This window comes from Gossypium arboreum, chromosome 11 (genome assembly GCF_025698485.1).
Source record: "Gossypium arboreum isolate Shixiya-1 chromosome 11, ASM2569848v2, whole genome shotgun sequence".
In the NCBI taxonomy this organism is placed as follows: domain Eukaryota; kingdom Viridiplantae; phylum Streptophyta; class Magnoliopsida; order Malvales; family Malvaceae; genus Gossypium; species Gossypium arboreum.
Genome location: NC_069080.1, coordinates 122,189,515 through 122,214,467, shown reverse-complemented (window position 1 = coordinate 122,214,467; position 24,953 = coordinate 122,189,515). Strand labels below are relative to the sequence as shown.

Genomic DNA, 24,953 nt, shown 5'->3' with positions numbered 1-24,953 from the left:
TCCAACAGTAGAATTTCATACTTCAAAGGCGACATTACCGTGATTGAGATGAACAATCCAGAAGATTGGATACCAATTTGTAAAAATAATATATCGGTAATGATAATATATCACAAAGAAAAAGAGAAATAAAATAAAAAACACACAGATTTTTACGTGGAAACCCTTTCAGGAAAAAAAATCACGGGCAGAAGAGAAGAAAATTCACTATGTCAAATTCGAATGATTATAAGAGGAGTTTCGACTACATCTTTTTATAGGTTGAAAAAACCTAGTTCTAATCAAAGTCAAATATATTATGCTAATAAATGTTAAACATATTATACTCATAAATACTAAATCTTCTAGAAAGAAGATATATTTTGTTTAACTTGAATTGCAAGCAATCTCTTAAAATTTGGGTCACACAACTCTAACAAAAACAGCGGGTAATGGTATGAATTTTATAGGCTATGATTGAAGCTAATATTATTGCTTCTCTAATTCATTTGCTTCAAAATGCTAAATTTGATATTAAGAAACATACTGCACGAGCCATCTCAAATGCTACATTTGGTGGGACTCATGATCGGATTAAGCATGAAAATGGTTTCTTATATTATTTTTCAAGGGAATCATGACTTGGCAGAGTATGAATGATAAACTACCATATTTGGGCATGTTACATATTTCAAGTTCCTTGTAAGTCAAGGTTGCATCAAGCCATTATGTGATCTTCTCAACTGCCTCGATCCAGAGGTTGTTACAGTTTGCTTACAAGGGCTTGAAAACATTCTCAAGGTAGGAGAAGCTAATAAAAATATGAGCACTACTGGGGAAGTGAATCTTTATGTAAAAATGATTGATGCTATAGAGGGTCGAGAGAAGATTGAAAATTTACGGTCTCATGACAACACTGAGATTTATGAAAAGGCTGTGGAAGTTATCAAGATATAACGGTGATGCTACTCAAACAGAGTTCCATTTTACAAAGGGTGAGCTTTCTGTTTCTTCCAAGGGATTCAATGAAGATTTCAAGATATTATTAATCAAGACTGTTGTAATCTTTATGCGACTTGAATTTGAAAGACTATTTAGGACCATGTGATTTTATTTGTTGCGTAGAATTCTTTAAATTTGAAAATAAATGATATTCAAATAATTTTTTCCATTTCTAAATTTTACTTGTAAGTGGATTGTATAATATCAAATCACTATTTGATTCGTGGATTATAAATTTTGATTGTTATGTATGTGATGGAAGTTGTAAAGGAGAACCCTGTTATTGTTGTCTAAAGTGCGATACCAATTTTCATTTAAAATGTGTTTCCATATTAGACATTGTGAAATCCAAATATCATATTCATCCTTTGATATTAAAGGATTCTTTTATTTAAGATGATTCTGGAAAGTATTATTGTGATTTTTGTGGGAAAAAAATAATTCCAAATGATAATATATATTATTGTGAATAATGTAATGGTCAAACAATCACTCACATAGAATGCATGCTGATTGAAGTAAGTTAATTACATACTTAACTTTTTAAATATAAAGGTCCAATTTTTTTTGCTCTAGCAAATCTCTAACATGATAGATGCTCTTGTTTTTAGGTAAAGGATAACATAGAGATTAGGAAGATTAATCATGAAGAGAATTTGAGAAAAAAGGTCAATTTTCCATTTTTATTATAAACATACTGTTAGAATTAAGTGACCCAAATTCTTATTTAAATAAAATACGATGGAAAATAAAATAAAAGTAAAATCCATATAGAACTAGACTTCTTTTATTTTATTTTAGAATAAGGTTTTAAACCTTATTAAACTCCATCTATTTTATATTGATTAGGATAAGGTGTTTCAATCCTACTAGAATATGGCTTTGCAAGCCTATAAATAGACATAGTCTATTCCTCTTGTATTTGAGTAAAAATTTTTCGACATAGTGAATTTTCTTCTCCTCTGCCCGTGGTTTTTTTTCCGAAAGGGTTTCACGTAAAATTTATGTGTTCTTTATTTTTATTTATTTTATTCTATTTTATTTTTCACAAATTGGTATCAGAGCTTCCGGGTTATTCATCTCGATCACGGTAATGGCGTCTTTGAAGTATGAAATTCCGCTGTTGGATCGCAACACCAGATTTGCGTTGTGGCAAATTAAGATGCAAGCAGTTCTTGCACAGATGGATCTAGAGGATGCCCGCTAGGATAGATAAGATGCCTTCGACATTAACAGATGAAGAGAAGAAGCGTAAGGATCGAAAGGCATTAACACAATTACATCTCGCATTTGTCCAACGAAATTTTGCGGGATGTGATGAAAGAGAAAAGCGCATTGCATTATGGAAGAGGCTAGAACAAATATGTATGTCGAAAACTCTAACAAGCAAGTTGCATATGAAGCGGCGTCTTTATGCTCATCGTTTGGAGGAAGGTGCGTCAGACACGAACACTTAACAGTGTTTAAAGAAATTCTCTCAAACTTGGAGGCCATGGAGGTTCAAGATGATAAGGAAGATCTAGGGTTGATTCTACTTTGTTCGTTGCCCCGCCTTATTCAACCTTTAGAGACACGATTTTATATAGCCATGAGTCTCTCACAGTTGATGAGGTTTATGATTCTTTAACCTCGTATGATAAGATGAAGCATCTTGTGGTTAAACCCAACTCTCGTGGAGAGGGTCTCATTGTTCGTGGGAGACAAGACCGGAATGTTGATGATGATCGTGGTAGAACACGAGAACGGAATCCTCGTGGTAAATCTAAGGGTAGATCGAAATCTTCAAGCAGAGGTAAAACTTGCAACTTCGCAAGAAGAAAGGGCACATTAAATCTGAGTGCTATAAGCTACAAAATAAGATTAAAAGGGAGGTGCGAATCAAAAGGAAAACAACGAGAAAATTCGGTGAAGGCGATGTTGTAGAAGACTACGGCGATGGTGAACTTCTAGTTGCTTCATCAATGATTCTAAAGTAAGCGAGGAGTGGATACTTGATTCAGTCTGCACCTTCCACATGAGTCCCAATCGGGATTGGTTTACAACTTATGAAACACGAGATCTCAAGGTGTTGTTTTGATGGGAAATAATGCTTCATGTAAAATCGCGGTGTTGGAACAATTAAAGTTAAGATGTTTGATGGAGTTGTCGAACACTTAGTGACGTGCGGCATATTCCGAATTGAAAAGAAATTTAATTTCGTTGAGTATTCTTGATTCAAAAGGGCAGATACACAATGAAAGTGGGGTTTTAAAGATTTCAAAGGGTCCTTGTTGTGATGAAAGGGCAAAGAAAGATTGCCAAGTTATATGTTTCTGTGGTTCTATCATTATTGGTGATGCAATTGTCGCTTCCTCTTCCTTGTCAGATGATGATATTACTAAACTTTGGCATATGCGCCTAGGGCATATAAGTGAGAATGGCATGGCAGAATTAAGCAAAAGAGGACTTCTTAATGGGCAAGGAATTTGCAAACTGAATTTCTGTGAGCACTTGTGTTTTGGGAAGCAAAGAGAGTTCGATTCACTAGAGGAATCCATAACACGAAGGAAACGTTGGAGTATATCCATTCGATCCGTGGGGGCCGCCCGAGTGCCTTCGAGAGGTGGAGCTAATTATATGCTAACCTTTATTGATGATTTTTCCGAGAAAAGTTTGGGCGTTCTTCCGAAGCGAAAAGCGATGTGTTTTCCACATTTAAGTCTTGGAAAATTATGATTGAAAAACAGACGGAAAAGCAGATAAAATACCTCCGCATGCAGACAATGGCTTAGAGTTCGTTCGATGAGTTTAATAGATTGTGCAAGTCGAAGGATCATGAGACACTTGACATTCGTCATACTCCACAAACAAAAGCGGCGTTGCGAGCGAATGAACGAACGATCATGGAGAAGGTTCGATGTATGTTGTCAAATGCCAACTTACGAAGTCATTTTGGGCGAAGCGACCTCTCATCGCATGTTTTTGATCAACCGATCTCCATCCGTTGCCATTGAGAAAAAGACTCCACAAGAGGTATGGTCCGTAATCCCGCTAATTATTACGATTTAAAGATTTTTGGGTGTCCTGCGTATGCTCATGTTGATAATGGAAAATTGGAACCGAGATCCATTAAATGCGTTTTCTTGGTTATAAAGTCTGGTGTAAAAGGCTATAAGTTATGGTGTCCTGAAAATAGAAAAGTTGTGATTAGCAGAGATGTTGTTTTGATGAAACCGCTATGCTACCTAACTTATCTCTTAAAGACTCTTCCAATAAAGAAAACCAAAAGCGGTGGAGCATCGATTAATACGAATCAACTCCTCAAGCCAGTACAAAAATTGAGAATAGAGTTGCTTCTTCACCGCAATACTCTATCGCCAAAAACAGGACAAGAAGAGAAATTAAACCTCCAAAGAAGTATGCCGAGGTTGATCTAGTTGCTTATGCTTTAAATGTGGCTGAAGATATAGATGCGAATCAAGAGCCATTTAATTATTCTGAGGCGATTAGTGTGAAGACTCGAAAAGTGGATGTTTGCTATGCAAGAGGAGATGGAATCACTCCACAAAACAGAACATGGGATCTTGTAAAACTTCCTAAAGGTAAAAAGGTCATTCGTTGTAAATGGGTGTTTAAAAGAAAGAAGGGACTCGGGAGTTGAAGAACCGGATATAAAGCAAGGCTTGTTGCAAAGGGTTACAGTTCAAATTCCAGGAGTGGACTTCACAGATGTGTTCTCTCCAGGTTGTTAAGCATAGTTCGATTCGAGCTTTGCTTGGTATTGTTGCCATGCATGATTTGGAGCTTGAGCAGTTAGATGTAAAAACTGCATTTTTGCATGGAGAACTTGAGGAAGATATTTACATGCAACAACCAGAGGGTTTTATAGTCTCAGAAAAAGAGGACTATGTTTGCTTGCTGAAAAAGTCCCTTTACGGTTTGAAACAGTCACCAAGACAGTGGTACAAGAGGTTTGATTCCTTTATGACTTCTCATGATTTCAAAAGAAGTAGTTTTGACAGTTGTGTCTACTTTAAGAAAAAAAGTGATGGTTCTTTTGTGTATCTACTTCTTTATGTTGATGACATGTCGATAGCAAAGAAAAGATAAAGAGAGATAAGAAAGGTTAAAGCCCAACTAAGTGAAGAATTTGAGATGAAAGATTTAGGACCAGCAAAGAAGATACTTGGTATGGAGATTCTCGAGATAGAAAAGCAAGTAAATTGTACCTAAGTCGGAAGGGTACATTGAGAAAGTTCTTTGCGTGTTCAATATGCAGAGTGCTAAGCTCGTTAGTACTCCTTTAGCGACCCATTTCAGACTTTCATCGGCCTTATCTCCTCAATCGATAATGAGATTGAGTACATGTCACATGTTCCATACTCTAGTGCAAGAGGATCTCTCATGTATGCTATGGTTTGTTCACGCCCGATTTATCATATGCAATCGGTCAGCTTAGCGATACATGGCGAATCTGGTAAAGAACACCGGAAAGCGTTCATGGATTTTAAGATACTTACGAGGCACTACTAATGTTTGCTTACAGTTTGGAAGAACTAAAGATGGAGTTATAGGGTATGTTGATGCTGATTTTGCTGGAGACCTTGATAGAAGAAGATCTCTCACAGTTACGTCTTTACAACCGGAGGTTGTGCAATTAGTTGGAAAGCCACTTTGCAAACTACATCGCTTTGTCTACCACTCAAGCCGAGTACATGGCGATTAATGAGGCTTGTAAAGAAGCTATTTGGTTGAAGGGACTATTTAGTGAACTCAATGAAGACCTTCAAATCAGCACAAGATTTTGTGACAATGAGTGCCATCTTTCTTACAAAAGATCAAATGTTTCATGAGAGAACAAAACACATTGATATTCGGTATCATTTTGTTCGTGATATTATTGCTCGTGGTGATATTGTTGTGAGCAAAATTAGCACTCATGAAAATCCTGCAGATATGATGACTAAGTCACTTCCTATAACCAAGTTTGAGCATTGCTTAGACTTGGTTGGTGTTCATTGTTGAAGTTAAACCCTTAAGGGTTTTTGGAAGAGGTGAAGAACTTGTTTATTGAAAGTTCGCGATGAAGAACTTGTTCATTGAGAATTTGTGTCAAGGTGGAGATTGTTAGAATTAAGTGACCCAAATTCTTATTTAAATAAAATACGATGGAAAATAAAATAAAAGTAAAATCCATATAGAACTAGACTTCTTTTATTTTATTTTAGAATAAGGTTTTAAACCTTATTAAACTCCATCTATTTTATATTGATTAGGATAAGGTGTTTCAATCCTACTAGAATATGGCTTTGCAAGCCTATAAATAGACATAGTCTATTCCTCTTGTATTTGAGTAAAAATTTTTCGACATAGTGAATTTTCTTCTCCTCTGCCCGTGGTTTTTTTCCCGAAAGGGTTTCCACGTAAAATTTATGTGTTCTTTATTTTTATTTATTTTATTCTATTTTATTTTTCACACATACAATGTCAAGATGGTAACATTTCCACATTAGCAAATTAGTTGATTGGTTCTCATAAGTTTTTTCTTAATTTATTTATTTTATTAAGCTTAATGATCAGAGTGTGAAGTCGGTTAAGTGGTTGTTCTTTAATTCATCAAAATAACACTTTTATATTTGTGTTTGGATTACAGTTTAGCTGTTGGCATGTACATGATAGTTAACATGCTTGTTTCTTTAATTTTTGTTTGTCATACTTATTTATTTAATTTTTATTAATTGGTTTTTTTGTGACTTGATTGAGCATTGGGTTATTCTTACCGTGTTCCACTCCTTGATTACAGTTGAAAATTTTGGTTGCCAGTGTCTGGTCAGATGATAGTAGTTTGTAGCTTCAAGCAATCACTCAGTTTACATAATTGCTTTCAAATAGTGAGAAAATTATTTTGTAATAAACTTTATTTAGATAGTGATATTTTTTTTCCATTTATCACAAAATGTAGAGCACCAATTAAGGAAGTGATTCAAGTTGGAGTGGTTCCTCACTTTGTTGAGTTGGTTGGTTCTCCAAGTGATAATGTTTGTGAGCAAGTACGCATATGAAATGAAATTATTCTAATTAGGAAGTGAGGTAAATTAAGTTTTACTTAGCAGAAGTTGGTATGGAATATTTTATAATCTTATGTATTTTTTTTTATGAAATTCAAGCTGTTTGCGCATTGAGAAATATTGTTGTTGATTCTTTTAGATGTCGTGATCTTGCCCTTGTCCATGGTGCTTTGCTTCCTTTATTGGCCTAGTTGAATGAGCATGCTGAAATTTATATGCTGATAATTGCTACATGAACACTATCAATATTTTGTAAGCCCCCTTTGATCAAGTTTGACCCTAAGTCCCTTATCTTTTGGGAGCTATTGTTGGTTTAACAATTTTTTTTATGTACAATGCCTTTTTCCTTGCCTAAAAAGCAACTGCAGTAACAATTTACAATAGGATAAATTACACCAATAGTCACTCAACTTTGATGTAGCTGATAAAACAATCACTTTGATTTCAATTCAATCACTCAATTTTCAAAAAAATAACAAGTCAGTCATACTAACCATTTTTCATTACAAATGTAATAGAAAGGTGGCTTGGCATTTAACTGGCCACCATGTTATTTCGAACCCAAAATATATATAAAGGCAAATTGCACCAACAGCCACTCAACTTTCAAAAATAACAAATTAGTCCTACTAACTTTCAGAAAACCAAACACCCAAAAAGAAGAACAAATAAAACCCTTGAATGAATTCTTCTTGTTCAGGAAGAAAGCTAAGAACCATGGCTTCCTCATTGTCATTACCCTAAAATACCCTTTTCGATATCCTTTCTAGATTATCCCTTACGTCCGTGACCCGATTCAAATCCCTTACAAAGGACTAGGCTTACTTCACCTCGACTATAACTTTCGTTGCCGACCATCTCTGTCGATTTTCTTTTGATCCATCTCTCATCCTCTTTTGCTACAATACCCAATCTAATTTTAACTTCGGGATCTTGCTAACCACTAACCTGACCCAAAATTTCACTTGTCGGCATTTGGTTGTCCCTTTGGAGGAGCTGCTTCCTTTGTTCCCGAAAATCATAAGTTCAATCGATTGTTTGGTTTGTCTAGATGTTCCCCTTGTTTTGTTTCTAATTTTGTTTTATGCAACTTGATAATGTTGGCAATAGAGTTAGTGTTGTTTACTTAATCGACAACCCTTTTTTTTATACCATCATATCCCATGAAGATCTTGACAAATCTAAGTCATTTTGGTTCTTGAATTGCTTGAATGTTTTTTTGAAAGATTTTCTCCTCACCAGTTTGGTTGTGGGTACTAATAGTTTGACCCAAAATTGTCTCAAATCAGAGTTAATGGCTTTGGGTAGTAGAAAAGGCAGTCAGATTTCAACCATGGTGGCTCCTCTATTGGGGATTGAAAAAGAAGAAAAAAAAGGCTAGGGTGGTGGCTTGAAAGTCAACGATGGTGAGTGGTGACACTAAAGATGGTTGTGGTGGAGGCAGCGACAACAAGATTGTTGGGATGGAGAAGATTAACTATAAACATATTAGGTAATTTACGCAAAAGTTAAAAATATTGGGTCATTTATTAAAAAATGAAAATGAAAGGATGAAAAAAAAACAATCACGCAACTTTGCCTTGTTTAACATGGCAAGTTAACTGGCCACATTAGCTAGTTTATTGATCACTCACCTGTCCCGTTGGGCCTGTAACGGAAAATGTTAATGAGTAACTAATTTGTAACTTTTAAATAACGTTAGTGACTATTTTGTTATTTTTTGAAAGTTGAGTGACTGAATTGAAACTTTGCCTTGTCTAACGTGGTGGCAAGTTAATTGACCACGTCAACCAATTAACTGATCACGGCGCCTGTCCCGTTAGGCCTGTAACGAAAAATGTTAATGGGTGACTAATTTGTCACTTTTCGATAATGTTAGTGACTGATTTTGTTATTTTTCAAAAGTTGAGTGACTAAATTGAAATAAGAGTGATTTTTTTTAGGTGCATCAAAGTTGAGTAACCATTGATACAATTTAACCTTTACAACATACTCAAACAAATCATGAGCCAAACAACATACAAAAGTATCCAAAGAACAAAATAGGAAAAGAAACACTCGTCAAGCACAATATCAATCCACTCAAGAACATCCATAATGGAAACCTCCAATAACGGGTAATAGTTATAAACTTCTAGGCATATTTCCATTTCACATACTCTAATGGAAACCTCCAATTCTTCCCATTTAACACAAATGATATCATGAATTTATTACTTTACAGGGGAAAATCATTGTCATTTATCTTTCAAATCTAATCTAGTGGATTGTTTGTCTGATATGTAAACTATACATTGCTACGCACTACTAATATTAAACTAGAAATTGAGATATATTGCTTGGAGGCTTACGAACATTTAGTATTATTATCTAGCTATGAATATTTCATTCAATTCGCTAGCGGGATTAAATTGAATTTTTTGTCTTACTAATTATCCTTTATTTACTGTTCAGGTTAAGCTTATACTCCTTAGCTCGTCTTATTCATTCAAATGATAATGAACAAGTGTTGACTAATGCATTTTGGGCACTCTCATATCTTTCTGATGGCACAAATGACAAAATCCAAGTTGTCATTAAAACAGGTGTATGTGGGCATTTAGTGGAACTTTTGATGTGAGTTAGACTATTTTTTTGTTGATTGACTCTGAAATCCATTCTATTTCTGAGCTATTTTTGTTTGGTTTCTTGACTGAAATCTTAAAATTTTGGGCTTTCACAAGCACCCATCTCATTCAGTGATAACTCCTGCTCTCTATATAGTTGGACATATTGTTGGTGGAGATGATGTGCAAACTCAGGTATTAGGCACTCCGTTTAATTTGTTTTTTCTTTTAAATGATCTTACTAAAATATGTATATTTTTCCATTTATCAGATATTTTTCTGTTAATAATTAATTTTCTCACTAAAGCCACATTTATACCCCCTTACTTGTAAAATGGACTAAAGATTGTTTGGGTTTAGTTGTTAAAAATTATATTTTTTTCTCATTTACAGGCAAACCTTGTTGCTACACAGTGTGTCATTAGTCATCAGGCATTGTCGTGCCTTTTAAACTTTTTGACAAATAATTATGAAAAGAGAATCAAGAAGGTTGCTTGTTAGACAATCTCAAATATCATACTAGAAATGAGGAGCAAATACAAGTATCAATTTCAAACCCAAAGTTTTATCGTCATTGATTTGTACAATGAAATAGTGGGTAATGGTATGAATTTTACGGGCTGTAATTGAAGCTAATATTATTGCTTCTCGAATTCATTTACTTCAAAATATTGAATTTGATATTAAGAAAGAAGTTGCATGGGCAATCTCAAATGCTACATCTGGTAAGATTCAAGATTAGATCAAGTACGAAAATGGTTTTCTATACTATTTTTCAAGGGAATCATGACTTGGAAGAGTATGAATGATAAACTACCTCATCTGGGCATGTCACATATTTCAGATTCCTTGTAAGTCAAGGCTGCATCAAGTTACATTTTAGTCAATTATGTTTGAAATGTTACATTTTAGTCACTGAGTCGTTAATTGCGGTTAATGATGTAATGGTAAGATGACATGACACGTTAAATCATCATTTCAAATAAAAATTTTAGGTTAATTTATACAATTTGTTCCCATATTTTTTCTCGTTTTGAGCAATTTAATTTTTTTCTTTTATGTTTTTTCACTTTCCTTTTTTTTTTCCTTTCTCTTCTGCTTCTCCCTCTATTTTCCTCTCTTCTCCATTTCTTATAACATAGTTTTTTTATATTAACAAATGGAAAACATAGAAGAACTAATAGAGAGAGAAACAGAAGAAAAAGAAAAGTTAAAAAAAATTAATTCAAATAATTCATGTAATAATTATCTACAAAATTTAAATTTATTTTAATTATATAATTATAAATCTTCAATGCTAAACTAAAAGCAAATAAAACAGAAGTTAATTAATATTATAATGAAAAGTGGTTTGAATTCCAAAGTTGAAATCATGGATTAGCAAATGGTAATCCTAAACTAAAAGTAAAGAAAAGTAGAAATTAATTTATACGCAAAAACTAAAGCCATATTATAATTGAATTCCTAAGGTGAAACCATGGATTAATCCTTACGTGATTCTTTTGACTATTAAACCTTCTATCTTTATTAAAAATTATTCTAAGTTTTTAAGGACCGATTTGGGTTATAGATAAATTAGTTGGGTATCATATATTTTATTTTATTTATTTGTAATTTAATGACAAATTATAATAGTATCATGATTTTAAGTATCAAATCATTTTATCAAATGTAAATATCGCATAAGATTAAAAATAACACGGTACTACATTAAAGAAATGGTCAAATTTAAATATCAAATTATGCAATAAACTATTTATAGACCTAAATAAAGTGTAAACATATTTGCATGTGTAATTTAATTTTATTAAGAATTTTATAAATGGGAAAGCTTATACTTTTCAAACTGTAAAAGAAAATGTTACATAAATTAATACTAGATTTTGTTGCATCCACAATGTGGGGATGGAAGAATTTTTTAAAAGAAAAATTATTTAATAATGAATATCGGTACTACGATAACAACTTTATCCTATAAATCAAATAAGTATTAATATTTATTTTGAAAACTTTTTCAAAGTAAAATAAGAGAAAAATAAGATATTTTAGTATAATAAATTTGAATCATTAATTAATTTATTAAAGTTTCAAAATTATTATTTTAGAAATTTTTAAAATGTAAACTTTTTTATATATTCTTTAGAATTTTTAATTTTAAAAAATATAATTTCTGAATTTTTATAAATTTTTGATTTTTGAAAATTACTTTGATTTTTAAATTTTTGTCGAGAGATAACCAATTTGTTAATTTTCAAAATCACTCAAGCTTAAATTATTTATTCGAGTTGATCGAATAACTCAATTCGATTAACTCAAAATTTATTTATTTTTAATTTTAATTCTATATCATTCTAAATTAATAAATTCTCCTTTTAAAAATAAATTATCGGTACAAATTTAAAATTAGTTTTTATGCAAAAGCCAAAGCTCAAATCTAAACTTAATATTTTAATTTAAAATTTTGGCCTTTCAATTCTAAAGGTGATTCTTTTGACAATCGAAACTTCTATCTTTTACATCTAATCATGAGTTTTAATCTATCGGCTTGAATTTGTTATTTGAATTATTCGATTGATTCGAATTATAAATTTAACTCGATTCAAACTCGAATTATTTATTCGAGTTGCTTCAAATAATTCGATTCGATTAACTTAAAATTTGAATATTTCTTTCAATTTTTTCGAATCTAATCGAGTTTTGATCACCCTTAATTAAGACTTTAAATTATAAATTTAATAAATTTAAATTTAAATTGTTTATTATTCTATTCTTGAGATGAATTAATAAATTCTCCCTCTAAAAGATAAATTTTCAGTACAAATTTAAAATTAGTTTTTATGCAAAAACCAAAGCTAAAATCTAAACTTAATATTTTAATTTAAAATTTTGGCCTTTAAATGTGAAATCATGGATTATTCCTTACGTGATTCTTTTGACAAAAATTCTCCAATTTTTAGTTTTATTTTATTTATTCGCTTTGAATAAAATTCTATAAAAGTTTTTGCCTTTGTATGGTTTATGTATAAATACTCTTAACGTTTTCCCATCACAGCACAAATTATCCTTTCCCCTCACATAACACAATTACCTTCATTATTTCCCATTCTCTATTTTTCTCTTTGTTTAATCTTAAATTTCTACATTTTCTTTCTTCTTTTCACATGGATATCATCATACCTTTCTACAATCATACATCTCACTTGTCCACCATACATCTTAGGAAGACTACGAAGAAGAGTTGCGGAGAATGTGGAGGGAAAATCTCTGGTACTGCCTTTACTTTTCATTCGTGCAGGGTTAATTTGGAAGCACATTTCATGTGCGGATAAATTGAATCGTGACCTGCCTCTTGAAATTATTCACCCCCTCCACTTGCAACACCGACTTCAACTACTATGGGGTTATGATACGGATTTCATTTGTGATAAATGTTTGTATATATCTACGGGTTATAGATACATATGTTATTCATGTGATTTCTATCTTGATCTCACATGTGCTTCTTCGGTCAGTGGTCAGCTGCCTAAAGATCAAGAGCCATTCAGATTTAAAGATGGAAAGAAAAAGACAATCTTCCACTACAGCCACTGTCACAAGCTGGGCTTCTTAAAATATAGGAAGGTACGCGAAGAAGACTATGATTGTTTTTGGTGTGAAAAACATCTATTGCCATCAGCACCACAGCAAAACAGGTTTTTAGCGGCGTTTGTATAAAAAACGCCACTAAAGAATGAGCATTAGCGGCGCTTCTGAAAAAACGCCGCTAAAAACGAGCATTAGCGGCGCTTTTTGAAAAACGCCGCTATAAGTTCACCTTTAGCGGCGCTTTTAAAAAAACGCCGCAAAACTTATGCTCAATGCCATCGTTTTAACTGAGCTTCAGCGGCGCTTTTTTAAAAACGCCGCTAAAGATCAAGTAATAGCGGCTTTTTCACAAAACGCCGCAAAAGAATTTTGCAAAACGCATCGTTTTGTATTGAGCTTTTAGTGGCTTTAGCGGCGTTTTTTAAGAAACGCCGCTATAGGTACACCTTTAGCGACGCTTTTTTAAAAACACTGCTATATGTATACCTTTAGCGGCGTTTTTCAAAAAACGCCACAAAAGAATTTTGCAAAACACTATCTTTTTGTATTAAGCTTTTAGTGGCTTTAGCGGCGCTTTTTAAAAACGCCGCTATAGGCACACCTTTAGCAGCGCTTTTTTAAAATGCCGCTATATGTACACCTTTAGCGGCGTTTGTTGAAAATCGCCGCAAAAGAATTTTGCAAAACACCGTCATTTTGTATTGAGCTTTTAGTGGCTTTAGCGGCACTTTTTGAAAAACGCCACAAAATATAAAATTTTTAAAATACTATTATTTAAAATAATTTTAAAGATTTTTGGTATATGACTATTTGTTTTTTAATTTATATGTTAAATATTTTCTTATATAATTGTAAAAGAGGTAGTATTAATTTTAAAATATGGAATTAATTATCATTATAGTTTAAGTTTTAGGGTATAGGGTGTATGATTTAGGGTTTAAGCTTTAAGAGTTACTATTTTAAGGTTTATGGATTATGGGTTTAGGAATTATATATGGTTTATAGCTTATGATTTAAGGGTTGGGGTCAATGGTTAGGGTTTAGGGTTTATGGTTTTATGGTTTATGTTTTATGATTTAGGGTTTATAGGGATACATGTTAGGGGTTAGGGATATGAGTTTAGGGTTTATATTGATTAGTGCTTTTTAATTTATATATTAAATAATTTCTTATATAATTGTAAAAGAGATAATTTTAATTTTAATATATTAAAATTATGATTATAGTTTAAATTATTTAAGAGATAATAGATAAACTTTATATATATTAAATGGTTTAAGATTTAAGGTTTACTTGAGATTTGTTTCATGATAAAATTTTATACAATCAATTAATGCTTTTATATTTAAAATATAATCTAAACCATTTCATATATATTTAAATATTAGATTAAGAAAAAACATTGATAAATAAAAAAATGTAATGATTGATATGGATAGGTAACTATATATAGTTAGGGCTTAGGGTGTAGGTTTATTATCTATTATTTAGGGTTTATGATCTAGGATTTAGGGTTTGGTGTTTGAGAGATCAAGGTTTAATTTTTAGTGTTTAGGGACAAATATGGGGATCGAGTGCAATTGTATATATGAACTTTAATTTGATCTAGTTCTTGTAAATTATTAACATAATTATTGATATAACATCATTTTATATTTATATATTGCATGCATAAATATTTACATTTATTCAATATAAAATACATAAATATATTTTTAAAATGTCTATGATTAAATCAAAATAAAAACTTAAAATTTTAATATTTAAAATTTTAACCCATATTTCAGTTAAAAAGTTTAATATTTAAAATTAAAAAAATTCTAAAAATGATAATCTCAACATAAAAATTGTGAAAGAAAAAATAGAAAAAAAAAGTTAAAATGAAAATAATTTAAAATTGTACAATAGTGACGTTTTTGAGTAAGACGCCGTAAAAAGTTGAACTATAATGGTATTTTTAATAGAAACGCCGTAATAAATCAGTGAATTACCGGCGTTTTTTAAAAAAACGCCGCAAAAGGCTATTATTTTTTATAAAAAAAGGCAAAATCCCGCTCACTGTTTTTGGTTACCCGCTCGTTAACCAAATCCCCCAAATTATTTCTTTTTCCCCAAATAAAAGAGAAGAGGGGGGAGGAGGAAGAAGAAGAGAGTGAAGATGAAGGGACTAAAAAGGTCAAAGGTAGTAGTAGAAAGAGAAGTTCTAGGAAATCTGTCCAACCAGACCATGAACAGTGACAGGAATTTTCTGTCCAAGTTGATAAAAGCCCTGAAGAATCTGAGACAGACTTCTTAAACTCAAGAAGAACAACTTTGTCTGAAGAATTATCACCCAAAACGACACTGTTCAATACACAGGAGAAGAGTAAGAAAAATGGCTGCCACTTGATCACTGAAGCTGAAAAGAAATCCATTTTGTAGATACAGGTACTCTAAAAACACTATAAAAATACAGCTTTCTTTAAGTTTATTCTACAACAATCTGATGATGAAAATCTCGGCTTTTCTTCCTGTTTCTGTGAGTGTTTTTCTAATATCCTAACTCTAATATTTTTAGGCTGTTTGGAGGGAGAGAAAAAATTGGAAGAAAAAAGTGGGAAAGAAAATTTTCAACAATGAAATACGCGTCTTACTTGGCTTTTTGTTCTTCTTTCGCCTCTCTGTTTCTCTTTTTCAGAATTTTTCTATTTCAATTTAGGAACAATTTATGGAATGGTATGCTAAGTATGCTTTATTTATGAAAACATCCGAAATATTTTAAAAATTTTAATTGAGTCCTTTTGATTGGATTTTTTGCTTATTTCCAAACCTATAAATCAACTTGCTGTATTTTCTGTGTTATTTTTTTTATGTTATAAGTACAGATTCATTTTATTTTATTTACAGAAACTTGGTTGTGCTATGTACTTTGTGTAATTTGTTGAGAAATTCTTATCTTTTGTAGGTAAATAAACCATCAGTTATATTCATTGATGAAATTGATGCTTTAGCAACTAGGTATGATAATCTTGTTGCTACTCCTATCCCTTCTTTTTTTAATAAAATTTTGTCCAACTAAAGAGGAAATGGAACTTCTCAAGGTGATGCTTTAGCATAAGCATATAAATATATTCAGTATTGTATTTAAGCTATTTAGAATTGCTTTTTACATAGTATACATTTACCATTAGAAGTTTGTCTTCTTTGATTGTGATTTACCCTCTTTTTATTTTTTAGAACTACACTGGTGACAAGGAGAGTCTAGGGAAGTGTGAACAGGTCTGCATTTTCTCTCTAACCATATTTTCTCAATTTTTCAAATTGTTAGACTTGGGTTTTTACATAGCTGGACTGATAGATGGTCATTTCCATTGACATGCTAAATATACTATTTTTCTGAAAATTATTTGTCTTTGTCTTCATGTTCTTCTAAAATTTGACCTTCTAATATCTTTCCTCCAGAGCATTTGGCTCAGTAGTTGGTGCATGCTTCCCCCTACACAAAGAGCTGGATTCAAGTCCCCCCATCTCCCAATATAAGAAAACTCTTTATGCCATTCAGTTTAAGAAATTTCTTTTAAAACTGAGATACTTTGGTATGATAGGGAATACATTTTCCTGGCTTGGTCACTTCGAATGACTGAATTACTGCTTTCTTTTGATTCGGTTTTTAGGGAGTGAGGGGAACACAATGGAAAACTTGTCCTCCCTCCCCCCTTCCCCCAAGTTCTTTTTATTTTCCTCTCTTTCTTCTTCTAATGAAAAGAGACTATAATTTCATGTACTGATGTTGGAATTTATACTGCTTGTTAACAGTTTCCTTTTCTGTTTCTTGATAAATTGAATTAAGTGTTTATTTTCAATATTTCTGAAATATTTTCTCAGTTTTAAGACTTTATACTTTCTAAAACCCTTTGGCATGAAGGATTCTTTTCAAATCATAGTTTAAAAATGGAAATTGATGTCTAAGCATTGAATTGTTTTTATCTTTTTGCATTTTTATGGGGACATCTAAACCAAGATGAAGATTGTACTTTTGATACCTAGTCCTATATTTCCCTACTATATTTTTGGAACAATTTATGTCTGATAATTTCTCAATAAAGATAGTAATGTTAGCGAAATTTGTTCAGTGATGTGGATTATTCATGAGCATAAATACAGTTAAGATTTTCTGACTGAAAGTTCAAGCATAGGGAGCTTCTCTGAAAAAAAAATAATTTTGTTTACTTATGGGTTTATTCTTATTCTGAGAGATATAAACTAGATTACTCTATATATTTAACTATGAAAAGAAGTGTGGTATGGAAGGGTGTATATGGTTGTACATTTAGTAGAGTGATAGGTTTGTCCTCCTTTTGACTTTGTGGTTCATTTGAGGAAAAAAAATAGAAGGATGTTTCAGGGAAGAATTACCCTTTAACAATCTCCTGTTCTGTACTCCCTTGTTATAATTTAAAAAGGCAGCAGTGGCTGGAACTGCAAGAGGCTATTGATTTTATATCTCTGTTCTTACATTTTTTTACCACCTGCAGGTTTTTGAATTTAAAAGGAGCTTAAATACTGTAAATTCTGCATGTAATGAGGTATATCATTAATGTTGTTGATGACGGCAGTGTTTATTCGTTCTTATCTTACAACTTTTGTATTGGTTATATAGGTACGAAATTCCCTTAAATTGAAGGATCTCATGAAGAAAATATCTCTATCTAGGAAATGCATTGAACCAAGGAACTGCAAGGGGTAAGTTGCATTCAATTTCTCCTTTTGGCTTCAGTCTTTGATGCTACAATTGCAGCTTGTAAAATGATTATGCAGAGAAAATATTGCTAAACCACATGTAATGTATTACTAAAACCAATTAAGGTTGGCCTGTCCAGTCCTTGCATTATCTAAGAATTGGGTAATATTCAAACTGATCAAAAACTAGTTATTTATTGAACAGGTAAAAAACCAATTATTTTTCTCCCTTTTTCTTAAATTAAAGACCATGCCATTAAGGTAAATGCATAATATTGTTAACTATTAATTATATTAACTATTTATTTTACATTAAATTAATGTTTAAACATAAAAAATAAAATAAGAAACAATCAAACCAACTGGTTTAACCTGTGGTCCAGTTTCTTTAACATTGGCATTTATGTCCTTTAATGTCGAACTTCTACATTTATGTCTTTCATTTTGAATTTTTAGATGATAGTAGTGTCAATCAATTCTTTGTCCCTTGTTATGCTATTAGTGTCTAAACCATCCACCATGGCCTGATAGGAAGAAAATTAGTAGAGAACGTATTTCTGTGTGCAAACTATTGGTCATTAGTTACTATCTTTTATCATTAATAATATTTCTGTTGTTTCTAGTGATGAGTGCATTTTACTCGCCAATGTGATTGTGCACAAGTTGTCTGCAAGGACAGGATGCTTAAAATAAAGATGACAAAACCTGATCAATATAAGTGGTTATCTGGTTTCATGATGTTAATTTCTCACCTTCCCTTTTTTCTGCAATAAAATAGAACTTTCTAACTCTTGTCATGGCACTGTTTTATGTAAAACACAGACATTAGTTTTACATTGCAACTCTAGAATTGCTAAGCCGTGCCTCTAAACAAGAGCCTTTATGTAAATACTTTTGCCTGATGCTGGTTTTGAGTTTGCGGTTAACTGATTTTTGTACGGGAGGTCATTAATCCATGTGAAGGCTTGACTGACGATGACATTCGAACTGCTATTCAAAGAAGCTCTTCAATTTATACTTGGTTGATTAGGTGGGTTTTAGAGTCTTGAATTTATTCTTTGGTATTAGCATGCCAGTTTAGAGTCTTCAATTTATAAAGGCGTTGCTCCTAAAATGTTGAATTGCCTCATGTAAGTTATCTAGGTTATTGCTTCTCTCTCGATTGGGGCATGTGTGTATATCTATTCATTATTTGGTATAAGGATTTTGGATGTTGAGAAATCTTTGCATTTAATTTTTATACGATCTTTTTCTTTGATTTTATCTACTGAAGAACCTCCTGAAATGTTAGCTGATTTATTTTAGTTTGATTCTATATTTTTATTTTTATTTTAATTTGATAATGAAATTTAATAGAAAATTTTTATATTATATCATGGACATTATTCTTCTCAATATTTTGATAATGAATTTTAATTTTTTTATATTTTTCATGACCTTTTATAATATTTTATTTTTTTTAAAATTTCATGACCTTTAGCGGCGTTTTTGGGAAAAGCGCCGCTAAAGGCCATGACCTTTAGTGGTATTTTTTTAAATAAATGCCGTAAAAATTAGCGGGGTTATCTATAGCGGCGTTTTTTGTGGCGCTTGTAAAAACGCCGCAAATAGTTTTAGTAGCGCTTTGAAGCGCCACTAAAGGCCTAAAAAAATGCCGCTAAATGTCAGTTTTGCTGTAGTGCAGAAGTGTGCTATGGTTGTCCAGGATATTGTAAGTTCTATCTCCATCTTGTGTGCAGTGATACCCAGGACACTTTCTTATTCTTTTCATCCTAAGCACCCTCTTCGCTTAACGTATCCTTTTGTCGCTGAATTTGATAAATGCAATGTTTGTTCAAAGTGGCTTAATCATAATACCGCTTTGTATTTGTGCGAGATGTGCAACTTCTGTCTTGATTTTAACTGCGCTAAACTCTTGCCTTCCCTAAAAATTGACTGCCACCATCACCTTCTCACTTTTTTCAAAGATTTTATTAAGGAAGGTGAGGAAGGGCAAGATTCATATTGCAAAGCATGTGGCAAGCATTTTGGTGGTGGTGCTAGCGTTTATAGCTGTGTGCAATGCCATTTTAGTCTCCATTTAAAATGTGTTGCACCATCTTCAGCTACACATAAATATCACAGACATCCATTTACCATGATGGAATTGATTAAAGAAGATGATTCTGAAAAATATTATTATGATATTTGCGAGAATGAAAGAAATCCGAAAGATCCTGTGTATTATTGTCAAAGTTGCACATTCATAACTCATATTCAATATATACTTGATCAGGTAATAGTCCTTTTTCACCCTTCAATTTTACTTTCGCAATCAAAGAGAAAATTTCTTTTTAATATTTATTGATGTCTTTGATTTTCTTTTTTTGCTATTTTTCTTTTAAATTTCTTTTTAAAAAAGGTAAAATAAAAGTTAATAGTAAAAATATGAACTAAATTTGTAAAACTCTCCGCTTTGATTAGTGTAGATGAAATAAATATTAATACATATTTGGTTTATAGGATAAAGATGCATCGGGAAAGGTCTCATTCTCATCACCCCCACCCATGGAAAACAAAGTTTTGTTTGTGGATGAAATGGAGCAGAATGAAGGGACTAATGTCATCCACACTCTGGTTTGCAACTATATTATGAATATATTAACAAATTTTTATTGAAACTGCACAAAGTTTAGAGACTCACTATTACAACTTGATTTGAAGTCAACACTTCTGTTATTTATAATGAGATTGATATGTTTCAATATTTTTTTTTCATTAAAAATTGATACTTTTTTTAATAAGGAAAAGGCATCAAGATGCCATACAACCAATAACTAAACACTTAACAACTACTCAAAAAACTTAACCCAACATTTTATGTAATTAAGAAATATATACATATATTTATATATATAAGTCTTAAGAAACGAGTTTGCTCATTCTTTGATTTTTTTTTTCTTTTTATTTCTTTGTAAATGTGCAGAGTTTGTTTCGACCTATCATCCACCGTCATCAGATGTATGAAGTAACTGAAGAGTTAAAAGGAGAAAATTATTGCACGGGTTGTCGTCTGGTACTTAATGGTTCAACCTACTTCTGCAAGACATGTCCTGGTTTTTACCTACAAGAAAAATGTGCTAAATCGCCATATGAGATACGACACCCCTTTCATTCTAGCCATCCTCTTAACCTCTATACTTCATATTATCTGAGTGGTCAATTAATTGCATGTGATGAATGTAGAGACATTTGTCATGGCTTCATATACTTTTGTGAGCAGTGTAATTTCAAGCTTGATATGAAATGTGCAGCTTTAACAACTCATAAAATTAGGGTCTTAGAAGAGAAAAGGATGGATAGAGTAACTGAGTTGCACCATTTCACCCACCCCCATAAGCTTGTCCTTGCCAATTGTAATTACCCTGAACATAAAACACAATGCAGCATTTGTAAATTGCAAATCTTAGGTCCAGCCTATTTTTGCTCAACCTGCAATTATATACTTCATGAATCTTGCCTTAGGTTGCCACAAAAGATTCAAGTCCCATTTCATCTAAATCACATGTTGGTTAGTCGCCTGCTTCCTACTTTTGGCTCATCTCAACGGTGTTATGCTTGCCCTTTGTACTTTGAACCGGGTGGATTTGTATATAGTTGTGAACATTGTGACTTTAACATCCATGTTACATGTGCTAATTCCTTAAAGCGACCCTTGAAATGTGAGTTTCACCCGAATGATCTTTATTATTTTGGAAGAAATCATAAATCACTCTTTGATTATTGGGGTATAGATTTTGATTGTTATGAATGTGATGAAAGTTGTAAAGGAGAGCCCCGTTATCATGATCTAAATTATGATATCAGTTTTCATTTGAAATGTGTTCCCATACCAAATATTGTGGAATCCAAATATCATATTCATCTTTTAATTTTAAAGGATTCTTTTATTGAAGATGATTTTGAAAAGTATAATTGTGATTTTTGTGAGGAAGAAAGAATTCCAAATGATAATATATATTATTGTGAAGAATGTAATGGCCAAACAATAGCTCACATAGAATGCGTGTTGGCTAAAGTAAGTTAATCCCATACTTAACTTTTTAAATATAAAGGTCTAATATTTTTTTGCTCTAACATGATATATACTCTTGCTGTTAGGTAGAGGATAACATAGAGATTAGGAATAACAACTTCGAAGAGCGTTTGCGAAAAAAGGTCAGTTTTCCATTTTTATTGTAAACATTTCCAAATTAGATGTTGGTATGTGCATGATAAACCTGAAGTAATCAACATGCTTGTTTCTTTAATTTTTGTTTGTCATAGTTATTTATTTAATTTTTATTGATTGGTTCTGCTTGTGATTTGATTGAGCATTAGGTTGTTCTTATCGTGTTCCACTCCTTAACTACAGTTGAAAATTTTAGCTGCTAGTGTTTGGTCTGATAATAGTAGTTTGCAGCCTCAGGCAATCACTCGGTTTACAAAATTGCTCTCAAAAAGTGAAAAATTTATTTTGTAACAAAATTTATTTAAATAGTGATATAAAGTTTAAATTATTAACTTCGATATCTTTTGCCATTTATCACAGAATATAAAGCACCTATTGAGGAAGTGATTCAAGTTGGAGTGGTTCCTTGTTTTGTTGAGTTACTTGGTTCCCCAAGTGATGGTGTTCGTGAGCAAATATGCATATGAAATGAAATTATTCTAACTAGGAAGCGAGATAAATTAAGTTTTACTTAGCAAAAGTTGGGATGGAATATTTTATAATCTTATGTATTCTTCTTCTTTTTCTTTTTTTTTTTTTTTGAAATTCAGGCTGTCCTAGCATTGCTAAATATTGTTGGTGATTCTCCTAGATGTCGTGATATTGTCCTTGGCCATGGTGCTTTGCTTCCTTTATTGGCCCAGTTAAATCAACATGCTGAACTTTATATGTTGAGAAATGCTACATGGATACTGGCAACGTTTTGTAAGCCCTCATTTGATCAGGTTTGACCCTAAGTCCCTTGGGAGATTGTTGGTTTAACAATTTTTTTAATGTATAATGTTTTTTTCCTTGATAAATCATAAATACATGAAAAGCTAAAAAGCAAGTGTAGTAACAATTTACAAGTCTAAACCAAAACATAGCAAACCACAAACACTCAAACAAATCATCACCCAAACAATATAAACACCCTCACAATCAATTAAATTGATTTTTGTCTTGCTATTTATCCTTTATTTACGATTCAGGTTAAGCTTGTACTCCCTACATTAGCCCGTCTTATTCATTCAAATGATGATGAAGTAGTGTTGACTAATGCATGTTGGGCACTTTCATATCTTTCTGATGGCACAAATGACAAAATCCAAATTGTTATTGAAGCAGGTGTATGTGGGCGTCTGGTGGAACTTTTGATGTGAGTTAGACTATTTTTCTGTTGATTGACTCTGAAATCCATTCTATTTCTAAGCTATTTGGTTTGGTTTCCTAACCGAAATCTTAAATTTTTGAACATTCATAGGCACCCATATCCTTCAGTGATAACTCCTGCTCTTTATACAGTTGGACATATTGTTAGTGGAGATGATGTGCAAACTCAGATATTAGACACTCCGTTTAATTTGTTTTTCCTTTTAAATGATCTTATTAAAATATGTATCTTTTTCCATTTATCATATATTTTTCTGTTAATAATTAATTTTCTCAATAAAGCCACATTTATACCCCCTTGTAAAATGGACTAAAGATTGTTTGGGTCTAGTTGTTAAAAGATGATTTTTTTTCTCATTTATGGGCAAACCTTGTTGCTACACAGTGTGTCATTAGTCATCAGGCATTGCTGTACCTTTTAAACCTTTTGACAAATAACTATGAAAAGAGCATCAAGTAGCTTGCTTGTTGGACAATCTCAAATATCACAGCTGGAAATGAGGAACAAATACAGGTATCAATTTCGAACCCACGGTTTTATCAACATTGGTTTGTACAATGAAACAGTGGGTAATGGTATGAATTTTACAGGCTGTATTTGAAGCTAATATTATTACTTCTCTAGTTCATTTGCTTCAAAATGCTGAATTTGATATTAAGAAACATGCTATATGCGCCATCTCAAATGCTACATTTCGTGGGACTCATGATCAGATTGGGTATGAAAATAGTTTCTTATATCATTTTTCAAGGGAATCATGACTTGGCAAAGTATGAATGATAAACTATCTCATCTGGGCATGTTACATATTTCGGGTTCCTTGTAAGTCAAGGTTGCATCAAGTCATTGTGTGATCTTCTCAACTGCCCCGATCTAGAGGTTGTTACAGTTTGCTTACAAGGGCTTGAAAACATTCTCAAGGTAGAAAAAGCTGATAAAAATATGGGCAGTATTGGAGAAGTGAATCTCTATGCACAAATGATCGATGATGTAGACGGTCGAGAGAAAATTGAAAATTTACAATCTCATGACAACATAGAGATTTATGAAAAGGCTGTGGAAGTTTTTAAGACATATTGGCAATGCTAGTCAAATAGAGTTCCATTTATCAAGACTATTCTAATCTTTGTGCTACTTAAATTTGAAAGACTGATTAATTAGGACCATGTGACTATATTTGTTATTTGGAATTCTTTAAATTTGAAAATAAAACATATTCAGATATTTCTTTCCATTTCCAAGTTTTACTTATAAGTGTCGATTATATATTATCGAATCATTATAGAGTAACATAAATTTAGTAGCTTTGTATTTGAATTAAATAATTGTTATGAATAATTAAATTAAATTTGTTGAATATTTTTTCTTAAATCATGTATTATCCTACCTTGCATGCATGAACTTAGTTGGCCACAAGGCAAGTGACTTTAGAGCAATTATATCATTGGTTCCAATATCTATCCTCTATAATAACATTCCGGAATAAGAACCAAATTTATTGTGGTGAATCCAAGAAGGATATTCCCTAAACCATGAATCATTATCCTTTCTCTTTTCTTTTTTCTTTCTCCAGTTTCTAATAATCATTCTCAATTAAACTGTATCATTTATCT

General features: G+C 32.0%; 2 long non-coding RNA genes and 1 pseudogene across 2 annotated transcripts; all 3 read left to right on the top strand.

Annotated features, from left to right (window-relative positions):
* Positions 1–12,687: 12,687 nt before the first annotated feature.
* Positions 12,688–13,270, top strand: LOC128284101 (uncharacterized). The gene is made up of 2 exons (XR_008274413.1): positions 12,688–13,064; positions 13,147–13,270. It is a non-coding gene; the product is annotated as an uncharacterized LOC128284101 (long non-coding RNA).
* A 1,981-nt stretch (positions 13,271–15,251) lies between these two features.
* Positions 15,252–19,205, top strand: LOC108473789 (uncharacterized). The gene is made up of 5 exons (XR_008274412.1): positions 15,252–15,646; positions 16,436–16,477; positions 17,734–17,784; positions 17,859–17,941; positions 18,562–19,205. It is a non-coding gene; the product is annotated as an uncharacterized LOC108473789 (long non-coding RNA).
* Positions 19,206–19,589: 384 nt separating this feature from the next.
* LOC108471800 (importin subunit alpha-like) lies at positions 19,590–24,429 on the top strand (annotated as a pseudogene).
* Positions 24,430–24,953: the final 524 nt, after the last annotated feature.